General features: G+C 43.1%; 1 long non-coding RNA gene across 1 annotated transcript in view; it reads left to right on the top strand.

Moving 5' to 3' along the window:
* Window positions 1-20,136, top strand: part of LOC138259464 (uncharacterized) — a 37,963-nt gene extending 17,827 nt beyond the window's left edge. Inside the window, exons 2-3 of the long non-coding RNA XR_011198738.1 lie at window positions 10,126-10,304; window positions 19,998-20,136. This is a non-coding gene — a long non-coding RNA (uncharacterized lncRNA). The remainder of the gene's footprint in view (window positions 1-10,125; window positions 10,305-19,997) is intronic.
* Window positions 20,137-20,543: the final 407 nt, after the last annotated feature.

Below are 20,543 nucleotides of genomic sequence, written 5' to 3'. Positions count from 1 at the left end.
TTTGGAGACCAAAAACTCTTTTTTCTTGTTGCCAGTGTTTGTTTCAATGGTGAAGGCCTGGCATCTCTCACAACAATAAAGTGTTACAAAAGCCTTGTCAAAACAAAACCAGAAGACTCCCAAAAAATGTCAGATCAGTTGGCTTTGCCAGTGCTTGTTTATTTTCATGCTTCCCATACTCTTGTTGAAAATGGTTACTCTTATTTACCATTAGGAATATTTTTGGAAATAGTAGCATGCATCAACACATTTTACTAAATGACGCCTCAAAGTAATAGCATCTAAAATGTCATAATAGCGAAATGTTTTTTTCCTACTTGCATTTTTTTCTTAACCTTTTATTTTGAAAGCAAAGAATCATCACTCTCATACAAGCATCTGCAAACATTTGCATCTAATCAGAGAGAATTCTGGGAGCATTGTACTTAGCCTCATATTGTTAAACATTTCAAACTTGTGTCCACTTTTGTTTTTTACTGGAACCACTGCCAGTAGTGCAGTCTGACCTTAATATGTTTATTTGCAGAGCTTACCCTAATAATGAAGGCTTTTCATTAATAAACCATAAATACAAGTTCAAACAGCATTAACATATGGACACGCATGTTACTTAAAATGCAGACAGTTCCTTTCTGTGTAAACTGGCAGCCAAAGGGTTTGTGCTGCAGGAGGTTGGGCCTACATGTCCCAAGGACAAAATAAATATGAAAACTTGTTGCCCTCGACCCCAAATAATATGTCCCGGGAATTGGGCGATAGGAATGCCAAACCCTGGTTCTCCCTCCAGTGCAAGTCTATCTGCTGCTTTTTGTTTAATGTAGATTGGAAAGCGATACACTTGCAGCGTATTACTGCCTTGCAGGCAGACCAGGTGGTCAAGAAGTAAGTGTCTTGGGGTTTATTCAGATGAAAACGTCTCTGATTGTTTGTTGTAGCTCATCCCTGAAAGTCTATCCCAAGTAAGGGAACTCGGGAAGAACCAGCAGCGGTATTTGAGTGGAGGGGCCTCCCATGCTATTGTTAATCCTACCGGGCATAGTCAGAACTGGCAATTGGATAAAACTGATTGTCCGTTAACTATGATGTTAAGGGGCTGCTGATAAAACATAGTCCCACCTAGGATAGGTGTGATGAGAATGCAAATAGATTGTGTAGTCATGTGATGTCGGGTGGGGGGTCTTCCAGGTATCTACCAGCCCCAGGAAGGAGAAGGCTTGTTTTAATGTCTTGGGGAAACTCCTCATGTAAGCCCTGTGGGATGTGTGCTGTCCTTCTCCGGGCCCCAGGTGAGGTTGAAGTCCCCCATTAAAAAAAACTCCCCTTCTGCAAACCAAACCCCCACACTAGAGAGAGCGGTGGCTGTAAAAATGGGACTTGTCCTGAGGTGCATATGTGGAAGCAAAGGGCCACACGGCCTGTCAAGTAGCCCTTCACCAGGATTATCCTGCCTTCCCGAACAGCCCTGCAGTCCACCAGCTGAAGTTTGAGTGAAGAGTGGAAAAGAAATCGCAACAACATTATGTTTGGTATTGGAAGACGATTTGTACATAGTTGGGTAAGCTTTGAGTCGCAACCTGTGTTCCTCATCTTGCCTGAGATGTTTCTTCCAGGGCAACAAATTAGTACTAGTTAACAGTGCACTCCTTCATAAATCGCTGTATGTAACTTAATATTGGTTAGTGTGCCACCTGGGTATCACCTCTTGGTATAGATGTGGAATATAATGTAAGAAGCACTGCTGTAACGAGCGGTATCCCCTTGAAGCACTACTTCAATTACTCCAAATGGGTTGTATTACACTTGTCTAGGCTCCCATAAAGATAGACTTGATTTCATGCATCACCTGTAGTCTAATGTGACTTTAACGATGATTTAATGAATATAAGGTGAAAATAATATTTTTTCCACAAAAAATGCAATCCAATGTATTATGGAAATATTAATACCAATCCCGAAGCATTTCAAGCCATTGCCCTTCGTCAGGGTAACAATCTATAAAAGAATGTATAATGCATATATCTTAGGAGGTGGAGTACGTGAATGTGTAAAGAAAAGTCGTGGTGATTCTGCATGCATATCAGTGCCCAATGTGTGAATTTGTGCCTGTATCAAACATGATAAGGATGTGAAGTGTTATGCTATGCCAGTAAATAATGTTTAAATTTAGACAGATTTTCTATGTACACATCTTCTGTTAATGCTGTGATATTTAAGCCCAAACCAATCAAATTTACGTGACCCATCATGTAATGCCGGTGACGACGAGCAGGAAACTCACATGGGTAGTCAAAGTAAACATGCTTTATCAATGCCACAGATTCAAGCCCAGACAATATGGCTGTGTTGGAAGGTATGCACTAAAAGAAAACAAGTGTGTGTTCGATCTGGATATGGAAAATGAGGTGACTCCAAGTATATGCCATATATATGCTATAACAAAACTTAAAGATGCACATTGAAAAATTAAAAAGCTAATGATAGCCGACTCACCGGTGTATTGTCTCACAATAGTGTATAAATTCTATGTCGGGACCGGAGGTTTTGGATTATGCTTCTCCTTCTTTTCTGTTTATTACTGTAAAACTCATAGCAGCCAAATAAAATAAAAACTTTTGAAAAGCTACATTTCCCAATAATATGACATCACAGTCTCAATGCCAATCACAACATACACTGTCATATAAACAGGGCGATCCTTATAACTGTTCCTCTTTCTTTGCTGCTGCGTTGAAAAGATAAGTACTGTTCCAACTTTTTCTTTATTAGTGCTGACAGGATACTTATCTGTGAAACTTGCGCACTGACACGCTTCCATTTCAGATTCGGCATCTTTCTGTCGTCCGCGGGGCGTCAGAACGCCCTTGTTCTGCAATCCATTTTCTTTGAAGTCTGCCGACCGAAGTGATAGCAGCAACCACGCGGACACACTGCTGCACTCCGGCAATGGCGGTCAGGCTATTCGCTCACATTTGGCATTGGCAGGGGTGCAGAGAGGTACAGGGGAACATTTTGAAGTGAGGACGGTAGTCCTCTCTTTGGCTCTCTTGCCAGTGCGCGCTTCGCGCCACAGGTCTGTCACCAGATTTGAATTCTGGTAAGTGCCCCTACGCTATTGTACTGGCAGGCTAGAGTTGGCTCCCGCATGTAGTAAGCGGTTTGAGCAGAGCATTCCCCTCACGCCCGCTCGCCAGGGCAGTTAACAGGCCACGACAGGGACTTTGCTCCTGAGAGGGAAACTAATTGAAATACTGGCTAAAGGAGTTAGAAGTAGAAGCTTCTCTTCCTATAATAAGTGCCTTCCCACTACGGCCTACTTATTTCTGGGGGTCCTTCCTCCCCCCTACATACTGGTGCCACAAAGCAGAGCTTGTCACAGAGAGAGACTTCTTTCCCCCTTTTTTCTCTGGGCCCACGTCTGTCTGACGCAGACATGACTTACAGACAGACAGAGCCATGAAGATGCCTCCTTTGCTCAAGACCAAGAGGACCTCTTCCTTGAAGAGAATATAGTCCATGCCCTAGACACCTCCGTGACGCAATTGGTTAACAGGGCTTTGGCTGCTGCCCTGCCCCCCCTGATGACGCCAGTGATGATTTGTATTCCGCTAGGTCTGACAAGGACGACAACTCTCAGCCTCACAAAAGTCATTGCCATTCTTCCAATGAGCAGGCCCCCCCTCTCCCTCTGACAATGCATACCCAACATCATCCCTTACTTGTGATCCCAATGCCATTATGCACCCCCGTTCCTCGACAGGACTCCCCTTCCCACAGTAACTGGGTAAGCTCATTTGCGTTTACAGAAGGCCCTAAACAAGGAGGTTAGAAATCGACTTTGGTCGGAATGCCCACGACCTGCTATCCCTGACAAGGTGGCCATGACACCTGAGTTAGACTCTAATCTGGCGACTTTTATAAAACGCTCTACCAAGGACCCCAAGAAGGGCATCAACAGATCTTGGTGGTCCTGTCAGGACAAAGTCCTCGATCTTGCAGGCCCATTGTGCAAGATTTTAGATCTGGCAGTGCATGCGAAAGAATCAGGCTCTTCAAAAGACAATGATACCCTTGCCGGTTGGGCCCAACGTGCTTTATGAATGCTTGGGAATGTAAACTGCGCCATATCAATGGAGCAGAGAAGGTCCATCTTGTTGAGAATAGATCCTAAATGAGCAGATCTTGCCAAGGCGGAGCTGAGTCCGCTAGCCAATGGTCTCCGTTTTGGGGACAAGTTTGTCAAGGACATGGGCAAGTTTGACCACACGTTTAAGGCCCTCGACAAGGCCGAGACCCCCATGAGCAAGGTATTCCAGAACTGCCTTTTTGTGAGGGCCGGCAGAAGTAGAGGGCGTCTGCCTGGCCGCTGCTGCTCTCGCAGCTCTCAATAAGGGTACGTCCCCGCAGGCAGAGGATATCAGTCCCAACCCAGGGACACCTTTTACCCCACTAAGACATGGGCAAGTCGTGCCCGCGGTAGCAGGGGCGGCTTCCGGAGTAACTACAACTCTACTCCCAGTTTGCAAGGTGAGTCTGCTCTCTCCCTCCACAGTACAACTGGGGGGCAGAATTAGATTTTTCCTACACAATTGGGCACTACTGACATCAGACCCATGGGTCCTAGAGAGAGTGGCAGGATGTCATTTAGAATTGTTCAGGGAACCCTGGCAGTCTTCCTTACCAAAGTCAATCAGTTTTTCCCAGTTACATCAGGAGTTTATCCAACAAGAGACACACCAGTTATTGCTCAAGGAAGCAATCGCCCTGATCCAACCAGACTTGTCAGGGTTTCGCAGCAACATCTTTACGGTAAACAAAAGAGACGGGGGTCTCACTTGGTAATAAACTTGAAAGAATTCAACCGCTGCATCCTCTATAGGCACTTCAAGATGGAGGGGATCCATCTTCTCAGAGACATTCTCAGGGAAGGCGACTGGCTTGTTCGTCTGGACCTCAAGGATGCCTACCTCACAATTCCCATTTTTCCTCCCCACAGGAAGTTCCTTCAATTCTGTTGGGAGGGGCAATGGTTCCACTTCAAGGTCCCCCCTTTAGGTCTTTATTCCACTCCTTGGTGCTTCACCAAGGTTATGCGTCCAATGGCGGACCACCTACGGTCCAAAGGAGTTCGAATGATTCTCTGTTTGGATAATATTTTGCTCATGGCTCAAGATGCCCAGACTCTAATACTTCATTTGGACTGGAGAATTGGTCTGCTCCAGAATCTAGGTTTCCTGATCAATTCCAAGAAATTGGCTCTATCGCCGTCTTGTCAGATGGAGTTTCTGGAGTTCCAGATCGACTCTGCTTCCTCTCTCCTCTCGCTTCCGATGAGGAATTTACACTTAATCCAGAAGGAGATCAAGTCCACTCTCCTCTAGGACAGAATCTCTCTCAGAGTCCTAGCCAGGATAGTAGGCCTGCTGGCCTCCTCTATACAAGCCATCTTTCCGGCGCCTCTTCATTACAGGGTGCTTCAACGTTTAAAGATCCATCATTTTCCGAAGGGTCTATCTTACTCAGAACTCATTGATCTCACCCTGGAGACTCGCATCGAGCTCCAATGGTGGCTGGACCACATGTCAGCGTGGAATGCAGAGTCATTTTCAGCTTTCGTCTGGACGTCATTCTAGAGTCGGGCGCCAGCAAGTGGGACTGGGGTGCAAGATGGAACTCCCTCTCCACAGGAGGCCGCTGGTCGAGAGAAGAGTCTCTTCTTCACATAAATTGTTTGGAGTTGTTAGCAGGCTCCTTCGCCATAAAAACATTGGTGCCCGCTCAAATTGTTGCGCTCTTCTATGCATGGACAGCGTTTCTGCGGTCCGTTATGTCAACAAGCTGGGCGAGACGAGATCGCAGGTACTACCAGAGATAGCAAAAGCTCTGTGGCATTATTGCCTTCAGAATGAGATTTAGTTGACGGCAAAGTACCTTCTGGATCAACTCAACACAGTAGCAGACTGGAACTCCAGACATCTCGGGGAACCCAGCGAGTGGAAACTCCACCATTCGGTGTTCCAAGCCTTTCAATTGAGTTGGGGTCAATGTCAAATAGACTTATTTGCATCTCGTTTCTCTCACCAACTCCCTCGGTTTTTCTTCTGGAGACCAGACCCCATGGCTCTGGCCACGGATGCTTTCCTCCAGCGGTGGAAGGGCTACCTCCTATATGCCTTCCCTCCCTTCATAATGATACTGAGGGTCACAAATGAGACACTACATCAGAGGGCAGAGTTGATATTGATTAACCCTTGTTGGAGAGCTCAACCCTGGTTCCCCATCCTTCTGGAAATGTCCAGAGACCTACCAGTTCTGATTCCCTCGTTTCCGTAATTATTATTGGACCCGGCAGGGATGTCCAATCCTCTTCTCGATCAGGGCAGACTGCAACTCATGGCCTGGCGCATTTCCGGCAACTTTGGCACCTGTCATAGCTTTCGGATCAATCTGTCACTTTCATTTCTGCTTCATTGTCTGACTCCACTCACAAACGCTACGCTTCAGCTTGGCGTAGGTAGCTGGGTTGGTGTGACACAGGAAGCCTGGATCCCTGGGGGCACCCATTGCTGCTATAGTCAATTTCCTAGCAGAAATGGCTTCTGACGGTCTTAGCTATTTCTCAGTTAATAATTACCAGCCAGCCATTTCGGCAGGCCATACACTTTTGGATGGCAAACCAGTGAGAGAACATCCTTTGGTAAGTAGGGTAATGAGAGGTATCCATTTGGCTAATCCTCCTCAACCAAAATATTCACTATTATGGGATGTTAACATTATCCTAAATTTCTTACAACGCTGGCCTTCCAACGCCGATCTATCCAGAAAACAACTCTCCGCTAAGCTGACAATGCTTTTGTGTTTAGTATGATATAGACGAGTATCAGATGTGAAAGCTCTAGACATTTCTGGATGCACTTTTTCGCCAGAGGGTGTTACTTTCTCTATCTCCAAAAGAACTAAAACTTTTTCCAGGCAAGGATCTTTTCCTAGTTTTCCTGAGGACACTAAACTTTGTGTTGTACGCTGTTTAAAAGAATATGAGGATCGTACCATGGAACTTCGACAGCCTCCTGGAGGTCAACTGTTGATCGCATTGCCGAAACTTTTTCATCCAGTCTCCTCAGCTACCTTAGCCCTTTGGGTGAGATGGAGTCTGTCTGAAGCAGGAGTTGACACTTCTAAGTTTGGCACTCACTCGGTGTGAGGGGCAATGGCATCAAAATCTTTTTCTCTGGGATCCCTGTTGCTAGATATAATGAGAGCAGCTGACTGGTCATCTGATTCCACATTCAAAACATTTTATCACAAACCGATTTTAGATGTGGCTTCTGTTGTTTTCCAGCAACTTTAAACAAGCATAATCTGAAGCCCCAGTCCTGACATAGAATAAAAAAACTTCTAGCTTACGCATCAAGAATTTTCAATTCTATTAAGGACACGGAGGCGAGGATTAGCCCACCCAAGCATTGTATATATCCCACCCTTATAATGGTTTTACATGCATAGGAATGTTCTAATGTTCCATACTTGAATTTGCATTGCCTTCCGAATTTACAACTACTGTTTAAACACATCAAGTTGTTCTTTGGATTATACCTCATCATGTGCAGTTTTGGGCTGTATGACAATATTATACAGAATGTTATGGTGTTGTCTCTTTCTTGTTGTTCTAGTTCCATAACAAAAGTCTGGCTGACGAAGAACTGGATCTTCTTCCGACTCGGACCTGTTCGACTGTCAGTCTCTGGGGATGCTGTTGCCTCCTTTGGATTTCCAGTCCCTGGATCTTCTGTTAAAACTGTTCTTCGTGTTATAAGACTTATTTTTTGCCTCATCGCAAAGAAAGAGGAAGAGTTATAAGGATCGCCGTGTTTATATGACAGTGTATGCTGTGATTGGCATTGAGACTGTGATGTCATATTGTTGGGAAATGTAGTTTCTCAAAAGTTTTAATATTATTGGCTGCTGTGAGTTTTACAGTAATAAACAGCAAAGAAGGAGAAGCATAATCCTCGCCTCCGTGTCCTTAATAGAGTTGAAAATTCTTGATGCGTAAGCTAGATTTTTTTTTTTTGTCCTCTCACCATACCAGACACCATGTTCTGTGAGTATTATGAACTCCCCATTCTCATGGTAATCAAGGACGGACAAAACAGTCCGTTCTGTAAGTACCCGCCATGTTGAACTGTAAAATCTGCTTAAATTATGAATGAAGTAAATAAACACAAGTGTGTGGTTATCCTGGATATGTTGGTGAAAAAATCATGCACATTCATATCATGTGGTGGATACCAATCCTAGTGAATTGGGTGGTGCGGTGTTAAGAGACGCCTAAATGAAAACAAATGTACAAATCAAGTTTAGCTGATCACCAATCCCTGCCCCATGTACGACAGGGTGTGCATTATATCTCAAGCCCAGCATAAGTAAACAAATAATGTATATATTATTTAAATTATTTTTTAAACATTTAACAAAATACAAAAAATATAAAAACACTGTAAAAGCGCTTTCATAGAAATGTACTTCAGCAACGATTCTGTGCAACAAAAAAAATGAAAATACACATTAGGTTGGGTAATCTCCCATCAATACAATTAAACTGGAGGTTATCTGCAATGTACCCTCATGGGTATACGAACTAACATTAAAAAAAAAATCTGTGCCTATGATAATCTGTTATCACTTAGGTGGACTCCCATCAATGCTATTAAATAGAAGGTTATCAGCGAGATACCCTCATAACAACTCCTGTCTGAAGAAAATAACATTTGCCAATGTTAATCTATGTGTGTTTACAAAAACAACTGAATTCAAGTCTGTCATTTAATCCCCCTGGGCATTATGGTGTCCAATATGCTAGTAAAAGTTGCCAAACTGTTTGAAATTATTGAGCAATTCACAATTCACGTGAAAAGACCAGCATTTAGCTTTATAAAGTGCTATGCTATCTTCACTCATCACCACACATACTCAACCAAGCCCTCCATTAAGAGATTTTGCTTCAGAAACAATGTACAGCAAAGGATGGAAATTCTCATCCAATTTTTGTTTTTCAAGATTGAAAGTAAAAAGTGAAGAATAACACCATCACCTGTAGGTAGTGCCTGAAGTTCTGCATGCACTAAATAGTAGTGTTCAATAAGACTAACCAGCAGCTTTTTGCCAAGCAAAAGGCCTAATCCAATTTCTATTTGAGCCCCGTCTCCTCTACCCTGAATCCATTGTCTGTCTCCTCCGTCCTGTTTCAGATGTATCTACATGGTCTGTGCAAACAACTTCACTGCCATCTTGTGAAAACGCCAGGCCTTTCAAAATGGAACATACAGACCTCCATTAGCATGGCTGTTACACACACCATGTATCTACAACAAAGGCTACACACACCAACAAGCACAATACATACCTGTGATGTTTGTACTAGGAGTTTGGTAAGAGCACAGAAGTGGAACTTTACATGAGAGGGTCAGTAGGTGTCAACTCCAGTGACAGATAAAAATATCTGGTCACAACTAAAGAATCACAAAGCACAGTATGCTGTCCTGTTCTGCCCATAACAATTCTTGCGATAACACTTAAATCACTGTCACATTTCTAAGATGACAGTAATTTGCTGTGAAACACAAAAGAGTACTTTATCTTCTACAAACAAACTATCCTTCAAACTTCACGTCCTTTTGTTTTCTCTTTTCACACCCATCCAACTGACAAAAAACCTGCATCTCTCTATTCACTTTCCTCTTTTCTTTGTCTATCAGCAGTTTCAGTACACCCCTTCAAAACCAACGTAGTACCTATTCCATCCAAACAATCTGAGTATCTACTCAATGTCTCCTAACCTATGTGAGATTCCGCTTCAGCTGCTTTAACAATATCTCCCCAGTACGCTGCATTAAACAGTTTTCCCTCCAAGGGTATCACAAGCAAATTTGTCACTCTAATCTCCTTGTGCAGTTCAGCAAAGGTAAGTAGTATTTGTCCTGAGTGTATATTTTCTCCACAATTCTGCTTGAACTCTTTCTCTGATGAAACCCAACGGCCTTCCAAACATTTCTTTTCTGCCTGCTAGGCTGAAAACATTATGAATGAATAGCCACATATTTAAACTTGTCTTTTCCTTTTAAACAGTCCCAGAGCGAAATATGCATACACAGGGGCGGCTTCTCAGTTAGGGAGGAGGAGCGTAAACCCCTCCCCCTCCACCATCACCCCCTCGGAGGAGTGACAGGATTAGCCGCAGGGCTGGCTGGAAGCCTGTGCCTGCCTGGAGAGGCAGGAGCAAGAGGAGCGGCGCAGTGGCGGAGAAGGTAAGTTTTAAAAAATAATTAAATGTATCCTGCTCCTCCCCTCCCCTGTTGCGCTGCACTCACCCCGCCCCTTATTAGCGCAGCGAGCCGCGACTTTACATACAAGAATGAATAAGAGAAATGGCAAGGGTGGTTGGAAACCCATTTTAGACCTCAAAATGTAAAACCAACGCAAGACGAGCACCTCTCCTACAGTTTGACCCAACATCCATTTGCCCTTCTGCTTGTCAGAAAAAACCCAACCCACTATCCTCTGTAGTTTCCCCAAACCTGAGTGAATGCATCCTGTATTTCCACCTTGGCAAATTAAAATGTTTCAAGCATAACCTTGAAAACTCTCACCAACTGAAAATGTCATAGGAGGGCACATTTCGTGCCAAAATAAACACTCATCTCCCCCAAAGTCAGAGCCACTGGAATTATGTGATTGTGCGGACGCAGCGTTTTTCAAATAATTATAGATTTGCCGCATTTGCCACATAATCCACCATCTGCTGAATAATCTGCAGGTTTTCACAAAAAGAATTGTTTCTAGCTCAAATGGTTCAAAAATCACTAAAAGCGCAGTGCCCCGTTTTGCCACGCAGTGGAAGGCCCTTTGCTTAGGTTGACTTGTCACCTTAATGTTGTTTACTGCTATGTTTCACTGTTAATCTGGATCAAATGAGGTGCAACCAATTCCCACACAGTATTAACAAGTGTAAAAAGCATTTGCAATCCAATGGGTCTCGCATTTGCTCAAATTAGAGATATTAGCATTGTAAACTCCTAACCAGACTTTTCTTGCCACATAAACTGATAGTGAAAAGTAAAACAGTTTCACATATGTGAGCCGATTGTCACCATGAGCGTGAAGGAGACACAGAAAAGGAAACAGAAGTTCGTTTGCAGTGAAACGTATCGGCAAAAGTGAAATTATCCATGTTAGCGGCAAAATTAGAATTATCCATGTAACCAGCAAAAGTAGAATTATCCATGTAACGGTCACTGTCATGCAAAGCTCTCGACTACGGGCCAAGCGAGATCGCGCTGTGTAGGACATAAAAAGAAATAGTGCAGAAGCCATTCAGAAAACACAGAGCCCTGTATGTTTTCAGTAGTTTACCGGTGCTGTAGAGGAGGGCTAAACACCGGAAAAGGCATGATGTATGCACAACTTTCACTAATGAAATCAAGCAATTCTTAAAAGGCAAGCCCACGAACCAGCCAAACTGATGGGTGTGGTTAAAAGCCCATAGAGAGATTACAACAGGGGCCAGAGCGCTTGCGCGCGCTCAACCCTAAAAATGACAGCATAATGACATAATACTATCATAAAATGTGCTGCATTAAGCCACACAATTTGCCTTTTCTTGCTGCATAGTTTACTCAACTCTGCTGTGTAGTTTGGCCCTCCCCTGCCGCAAAATTCCAGGGGCCCTGCTTAAAGGTAAAAAATCCTGCAGTACCCTTTGCGGGCATTTTGGTCTGCTCCCACATCTCTTACCACCACATAGTTACTTGCTCCCTCCTGGTTCATTTAAAGCCTATTAAGCCTGATCATTCCCACCTTAATTGTGCCCTGGACACTTCACACTTTGGAAAACCTGAAAGACCCCACAATAGCCATACCATACAGAATCTGAACAGCAGACAGCCCCATTCTGCAAAACAGTCTTCACCCAGGTGTCCCAATATTCTTTTAAATTTGTGTTTTTATGAGCCTTTCTTCCATTACCCGCTTCTCCCTCTCATAAGCTTCTCACATCATATGTTCCATCTCACTCACTGAGGGTTCCAAGCCCCAAAACACTGACCTTGTAATACCACGCCATCAGTGTTCCTGCATCTATGACCATCAACAAACCATTGCAATCAAATTCATTATACAAATACTAATATTTTTTTGCACCTCCTCCAGATCTAGACACCCAGTGCCTTACAACTCCAATGCATGAAAATGATGCTGGTCATGCCTGTAGACTGTTGTTGAGACCGCTCGAACAGTCCCAACAATTTCTCCATCTCGACCAAAGCTGCTTGTGGCGCTAACCCACCGAACCCCTGCCACGGCGAATCAGATAAAGCAACTGCATCATTATTCACAAAGGGGATGTGCTATGCCCCAAACATATTGTGATTTCTAGCCCAACTATGAACAAGCTCAGGGGTTTCAGAACCTGCCTGTTCATTGCTGCCTGACTGTTCACTTCTCGCCACAACCAACTCATTTCCCCCACTGAAATTTACTTTCTGGTTTGCTAGTATCTTTCCCCGTAACAACACTATTCATTGGAAGATTGCTGAAAATACAATGCAATTTCTGCTCTTTGGCAGACTTGGGCCATTTCTCAGCTTGCTACTTGCTCTGCCAGTGCACTCCAAAACAACATGCTAACAACTTGTAAGAAAAGATGTGCAGTCCCATTTAATCTTTGAGACACCACATCATCACAGCACCACACCTTTGGAATTCCTCAAAAACAAGGCCATGCATGTCAGCTCCCGCTTTCAAACGCACCTGATGACATGCCATCAGTATTCATGACACTGTAAGACCCATGCTGCTGAAGAATGCTCACCCTGCTTGTACCACATGACATGCAAAATTCAAAATCCACAGAAGGGCCTGAACGTTTCTCAACTCCAATTTTTGGCATATTGTATGCTAGCATAGTAAAGTATTGCATCTTCTTTCTGTTCCAGTAGCTTTGTTTCTGTTGTTTATTTCAATACCTAAGAACATAACCTCACTAGGTGGTCACTTTCTGTTTTCCATGGTGCCTGCAGCACCCCAACTCATCAACCAAACCCGTGAAACCTCATCACCACTTCCCTGTACATCATTCCCACTGTTGCTCCAGCAGAAAAGGAGTCATCCAAATAGTAGGTCACTTTCACAGATCCAGTGGCCACTGAACTAAACACTGCAAAAATTAACTACAATGTCCAAAAAGCAAGAAAAAGAAAACTCTGTAATTGAAGTCTTATCTACATGCAAATTATTGTCAAATCTTGTGGATGAACTAGCAGTAGGTGAAATTATGACTTAATATGACACTTTGCCTTCTCCACACTTACCACACGCTTCTCAACTACCATTGTTGCATCTTTCACACTCGAGTAATGTACAGTGTTTTCCTCTTCCCCTATAAAATCATTCACTGACCTCACTTCCCACTACGACTTTCTTGGGAACTGCTCTCAGAGATGACACATTTAAGGGTCTTATAGCTTGGTGGACTGGGTGCTCTGGCACATGATATAGTACACTGTTCACCAAACTCAATTTGCCTGCTTTATTTAGAGGTGGTCGAACATTCATGTGTTCCACTGGCGAAGCATCTACTGCCTCCGCCAATTGTAACCGCAGACCAACAGGCTGCACATTCATTTGGGTGTCAGTCTAAGTACCTAAAGCTGTCGGTCCTATTTCTTTTCCTGTTCCGAACCAACAGGGGAAGCCTGGTAACTTTGCTGTGCGAACACACTGAACATGGCACCCACATATCAAAGCTACAGAGCCTTCAACTTAATTACAATTTCTCCCCACCTCCGCAGAGGCTGCAAAAAAAAAGTCCTCTTTAGGTTGCACATATTGTGACATGCTGTCTTTTCCCCACTAGTTATCTTGATGGGAACTCTTCTGCGCCTGCATTGCTTGTTGTTAACAGCAGCTATGGAGTAAACCTTTATTGCAGGCCAAACTCGTTAGTTCTTTAGTCTTCGCACTAACAAAGTTTTTAAATGGAAACATAATGAGACTTCAAACTCTTCAGATAAAAGAATGTGTCCAGCACAATGCAGGAACTTGGCAAACATGGGGTGACATCTGAGAGGTGCATCCATTAGCTTCCGGTAACTGCTGAAGAACTTATGGTCTAATATCTCCTTTCAGTGCAGGAGTGTGAGAGAGAGCTGTATTGCTGGGAGTAGACAAGTACGATTATCAAGTTGTAGGTATGAACCATTGAGTATCACAATACATTCTCCATTCCTATTTTTAAACCATGGCATGGGTATCCCTAAAAATAAAAGGAGATACCTTGTGATATACCCACAGTCAAGAGAGAAAATTACATGAATGTGGTCATACCATCACCTCATTGTGTTCAGGCAACTACTGCTATATAGAGGGGTGCCAGTGTTCAGGCAACTGCTGCTATATACAGGGTGCCAAATGGCATATGCTGATATGACAGCATGTCCCAATGGACAGCACAAGCGACTTGAATTATTTGTGTCAAATGGCATGTGGTCGTGGTCAATGACAACTTACTCCAAAGGAAGGACACAGGTGAGTGTGATAACGTAATGCCATCTTTGTTAATTTCAAAAAACAAAAAGTCTAAAGAGAGAAATCAGTTGCTCAGTTGATGCAAGCAAGCTTCTGAAAACAGTGTTTGGGGGTGGATGGTTGTCAGCGTGCCCTGGAATGATGCATTATTATATTATGCAGTGGGGCGTGTGGAGGAAGGCAAGTGTGCTCACTTTGAATGCCCTCCACTCAATTAATGCAGTCTTATCTATCTCTGCAGGACTCTCAGTTAAACCAAAGGAGGCTACTTAGCACTCCACTCATTGACAGAGAGTTGAATGGAGACACAGATGGCAAGTTGCTTGAGGTGTCGGGTGACCCCACATCTTGGAGTGTATCCTCCAAGGCAAGGGGTCTTGGTTCACGCAGGAGCACCTCAATGGAGGACACATTGGTGTCTATCAATACAACCGTACTTCCAGCTACAAATGCCTTAACCTGGCAGTCACATAAATTGGAACTTCAAATCGATTTGATGCAAGTACTTGCTAATTCTATCTCCATTATGGAAACCAAAATAAATAACTTGGACTGCATGCTTAGGTCATTCAAGTCCATCAATGTAAGCAAGGAATGTGCCTGCTCCCCCAAAGTGGACAAACTCTGCAATCCACCCGACATCTTAACTAGCCTGGTGGAGAACTTCAGGAATATTAAACCGCAAAGAGGGGAGGTTATCTGCATGGATAAAGCAGTTGACTCACCAGACACAACTGAGGATACCAATGGTGAAGTTAGCGTGGATCAAGCACACCTTGAGCAAACTAAAGTAAAAAGACTCTCAGCAGTGGTGACTCAAGATCCTTTAACCCTGCCCTTAGTAACTCGAAACATAAATAGAAAGTCTTTAGGGCTAACTGCAGGACAGTTGATTATCTCGCCATCTCATCATGCAAACCAAGTACCCCCTTAAATCTCTTACAAGAAGGGAAAAGAAAAGAGTTAAGAAAAAAAGAAAAATTCCCTACCTGGCAGGGGGTGCATTCTGAATACATGTTGTAAGGCTTTCATTAATCATACAGCAAAACAGACACCTTTCCCTATATTCTGTAAACCACAGCCTAAAACATCTAATGTCACAATGAACATCAACAAGTTGGATTTTCCTGAGACTGATCTACGAGCCTCTCAGGAATCTTTGCAGGAGGCTTAGGATGTTGGGACACTCATTCATAAAAGGCTGGACAATGGTGGCAAAGTGCAGCCTCTGCCAGTCTGTCTTGGCAAATTGGCTGTAGAAACTCAGGACCGGAAGCACCCAGCAACGCTCCCTGAACCTGTGGGATTGAAATCTGGTCCTTCAGATGCCATTTGTGACAGGCAACAACTGGTAGGCTCCTTGATTCTGCCTTTGCTTTCTTCAGAAGATCATTCTTCTACCCAGTCCTTAAATAATCATATGTCATTAAATATATTGCCATCCGTCAAGGCTGCCGGGAACCCTAGTGATTGCTCTAGTGCGCATAAGCTGATCTTTTCTCCATTACACACCTCAAGAGTACAAAAGACACTTTGAACAGGGGAAATATTGTACTACTATTGCATCACATCCCAACTTCGAGCCAACTTCAGAATGATGAGATAACGACTCCAATTTGATACACAAACATTTGCCCCAAATACCAAATCCAGATTGTTACTTGGGAAACACCATTATTGGCGACTGAATACTGAATGAGAGGCCACTTGACTTAATGGGGTATTGCAATAAGAAATATGGAGCCTGAAAAGTATCCCCACGTTTTGAATAACAACAAGCTGGCGGGCAGCAAGGGTTGCACCATCAGTATTTTCAAAGGAGCTAATGGTGCACTGGATCGAACTCTTCAAAACAATTTGCAGATTTCAGTAGGCAACACTAAACATGCAGACAGTGATTTTAGGATACTCATGCACTCTCAGTCAATAACAGAGAGGAGCTGGATTGTACCCATGGCAACCTGCGAGGCATGACAACTGTACCTAGCATGAGCTATATCTTCAACAAGGGAAAGCAAAATGCAATATCATCCAGCCGTACCAGGCATGAGCTATATCTTCAAAAAGGGAAAGCAAAATGCAATATCATCCAGCCTTACCAGGCATGAGCTATATCTTCAAAAAGGGAAAGCAAAATGCAATATCATCCAGCCGCTTCTGCTTTCCAATCATTTCGTGGGTTGTTACAGGTTTAAGGATGATACTCACCCACCCAGACACATCCACATTTTTGAAGGGGCCGATATACATTGTCTACAAGAAACTTGAGCAATGGCGTCTGTACAGATAGCAGGATTATCTGGATTGCATCATGCAACTCTCAAGACTAGCAACTTTGGACGTCCTCCCGATCTACACAGTTATGAATGCGAAGCTGGAGATACTGGACATAGACTCATAAAGTCTGTCAATGCAGGCAGTTACAATCAAGGGCTGTAAGATACAGAAACGGGCAAAACCAATCTTGCTGATCAATGTATATCTTAGGACACACACTCGAGGGAACAAGGTCAACCTGATGGCTTTTTGTGAGGCACTTGGTGACTCAATCTGCAAATTCGGCTTGCATGAAGTATTGATAACGAGAGACTTTAAAATACTTGAGCTGGACGACCCGACTGACATAAAACTAAGGGTTAGTTTTTATTCAACAGCAGACATAGCCAGTTGGCTGTTTTCTCACAATTTGGTATCCTTGCAAACAGCCATTGCGCCTACTGATAATCCTCAACCTACGTTTAAGGAGATAATACCATAGATTATACCTTCACATGGCTCTTTCTGATGGAATTATTTCTGGCTTATTCCATGCAGGTTCGGTCAGAAAGTGATCATAATCCAGCTATTATGCGGTTTGGCCTAGATTATCACTCAGCCACTCAAATAAGAACTTTGGGCCTTTCAACAATTAAGGAAAAGAACATGCTACTAAAGAGACTCGCATGGAATAAGGGCTGTCTGGCTCACTTTAACAAATGGAAAGCATTCATCCACCAACTGACCATTCAACCTGGCCACTTGCTTCAAGACTGGGATCTAATAATAGAATTATTATATTTTGCCTCAAGGCCACAAAATAACTGTGGGCTATGGGTAGTGAGGAAGCAAATGACCAGCATCCATCCATGGCACGCCAGAGCCCTAAACACTACAGCTAGAAGATATAGTCAATAGAAAACAATTCTGACTGTCTAGCTTCAGCTAAGTAAAACGAGAAAAGCTCATTGTTCTCTCTTGTGGAATACTAAAGCACGATACACAGAATCAGATTGGCTCCATGTGCATTTGCTTTTAACGTGCAAAAATCAAAATAAATGTTGGCAATACATCAATGATTTAAACAAAACACCTATTGTTAAAGAGAATGGCGCCCCACAGGGAAAATGGATTGAGCATGTTACCTCACTTGACACCGAAGCAGACGCATAATGATCGTGAGTAAAGGCACCGAATATCTGAATCAGAACATGATTTGCATTCAAGTAAGGTTTTCAACAAGACCACTGTCTGCAAATTTATCAAATCCATCAGAATAATTGGGGCACCGGGTCCAAATGGCCTACGAGGCCCACTTTTTAAATAATCAAACATTGATTTCTGGGTGGACCTACTAATCCCCCTCTATAGGTCTTCCTTTCAATCAGCCGAAATTCCTCACTCTTAGAAAGGGTCAATCCTTTATCCAATATACAGAAAAGGAGACCCCAAGTAATTACCGCCTGATTGCATTACTGGACATGGTGGCCAATGCCTACACCAAATTTGGCTTGGTTACTCAGGGCCAAGATTATCCCCTTCTATCAAACAGGATTTAGAAGACACTTGTCCATGTTGAATAACACGGTTGCCCCGTCTTATTTGACTGACCACCCTTTGACCATCAAGACTGCACTCATTTGCATGTTAAGTGGAGTAGTCAGCGGCTTTTGTCTCAATTGAAATATATTTTGGTCTACATTAGCGGATTAGGGAATCTCTTCTGACCTATTGAGAGCAATTATCTTGCTTTATACAAACACATTGGTCCGCATCAAAACTTGAAGGGAGAACTTAATCACACATCAAATTACAACCAGTTGGGTCTTAAAACAAGGCTGCATCCTAGCCCCAATGTTAGTCAATCTTTATACTGCTGATTTAGGATGCTCACTTGACAAAGCTAACTCATATCCCCCGCAGGATTTCGAGAAGACTCCCAATAATTCATTAATGCATTAAACAGATACATCGAAGACAACAAGCTGACGGTCAGTGTCAATAAAACGAAAGTAATGACCTTAGACAACAAGCAACAGTAACCTAGGTGTATGGTTCTCAGACACCAGCAAGGCCAGCCTTCCCATAAAACATGTAGCCATGAAGTTAGCTAGGGGTCATATTAATTTTATCTAAACTAAACTCCCATCTTTTTGCACCTTCGGCTGAAGCCATCATCCAAGTTACACAGGCAAAGTTAATACCTACATTTTCATATGGCCACCAAGCTTATCCAGGAAAGCTTGCCTCTATTTTAAACAGATCACAATGTCCTGCTTAAAGAAGACTATTCCATCTCCCAAAATACACCTGCCGGTCATTACTTCACCTGGAATTTGGCCTCACTGAGCAAGATATAGAGTGTAAGGCGTCCTTTCTGAAATATTATTATTCTGTACAGCATCCCAAACCGGACTCTTTGAAGACTGCCTTCCAAGAGGTCTTTATTTCTAAGTCAGACAATCCATATTCAAAGCACATAAAGCACATAGATTTTAACTTGGAGGCAGACACCTTAAGCACTGCCTTAACCCGTATTCAGATGTAAAAATCATCCTGACCAAACAGGCCCGATCTCTTTCGAGGCAGGCAGACCTCAACTTGGTCCAGGCTTGCAGCTATGGGGGACAAGACAAAAACATTCTGAGTGCAAGACTGATGGTCATGAACTTTGCTTTAGCTGGGGATGGACTTTAGGATTGGTTCTTGTAGATCCTATACCTATAACAGGGTCTATGCTGCAACTACTTTGCTGCTGCCCGGAATTTCTTCATGAACGACACTTTACTGAAGCCAATGTTTTCAAAATTTGGCATTTCGACTTTGAAAGGAACCCTTTTTTTTTTTTACATATTCCGATGAAATTGGCCTGCTTTGGTTTCGGATTTAATTTCCACCTACATCAATCTGCGGGTGCAGGCCGCAGGCACATCTTGAACATCTTGATTAAGGTTGTGGCTGCTTTGAGTATCACACATTTCTTTAATGATTTTGTGTGTTTTTAAATATCTCTTGTTTGCGCTATGTGAAACCTGGGGTATTTCATATAATGAGATTGTTTGTAAGGGGCAATAACTCTATTTCAAACTTTTTATTGTTCTGCTTGAATTTTGGGAACATGGCTTGTACTTCACTGCCAATGCTTATTGCTTGTGTTTCAGCTTCAGCAGGCAGGATGTAAGCCATGTGGAAATAGTTGGCATGGAGATGCAAGCTGCTCCATATTTGCTTGTGAGATCTTTAACGACGCTGTGCATACCTGAAGTGTGTGAGTGAGAAGAACCGCGTGACGCCATTGCACCGGGTTAAAGGTATGTATACCAGTGATGTGTGAAGGAGATAAATGATGCTGAAGCAGTAGGCCAACAGTGAGCTTTATCAGTGGTTATGAAGAAAGATGAGTGATGCTACACTATTACTAGTGGTTATGATAAGAGATGAGTGATGAAGTATTGCTCAGTAAATATCGGACAAGATCAGGTGCAAAATGGTATGGCCATAGGCAAATGTGTGGTAAAAAGATAGGTTGATTGTGAAGATCAGGGAAAATGCTATCCTCTGTGAAATCATTTTCTCTCTCAGGAACTATGTCCTGCCATATAGGGTGCAAATAATTATCAGGTGATGATTTCCTGTTTTCTCTGTAGGTTTTTCATAGTATTTCATTTTAGGTGAGTGCACAAACGTTTGTGTCTTGTTTTAGATCT

This window comes from Pleurodeles waltl, chromosome 9 (genome assembly GCF_031143425.1).
Source record: "Pleurodeles waltl isolate 20211129_DDA chromosome 9, aPleWal1.hap1.20221129, whole genome shotgun sequence".
Lineage (NCBI taxonomy): Eukaryota > Metazoa > Chordata > Amphibia > Caudata > Salamandridae > Pleurodeles > Pleurodeles waltl.
The sequence above is the reverse complement of the archived record's forward strand: the minus strand, read 5'-3'. Positions and strand labels throughout refer to the sequence as shown.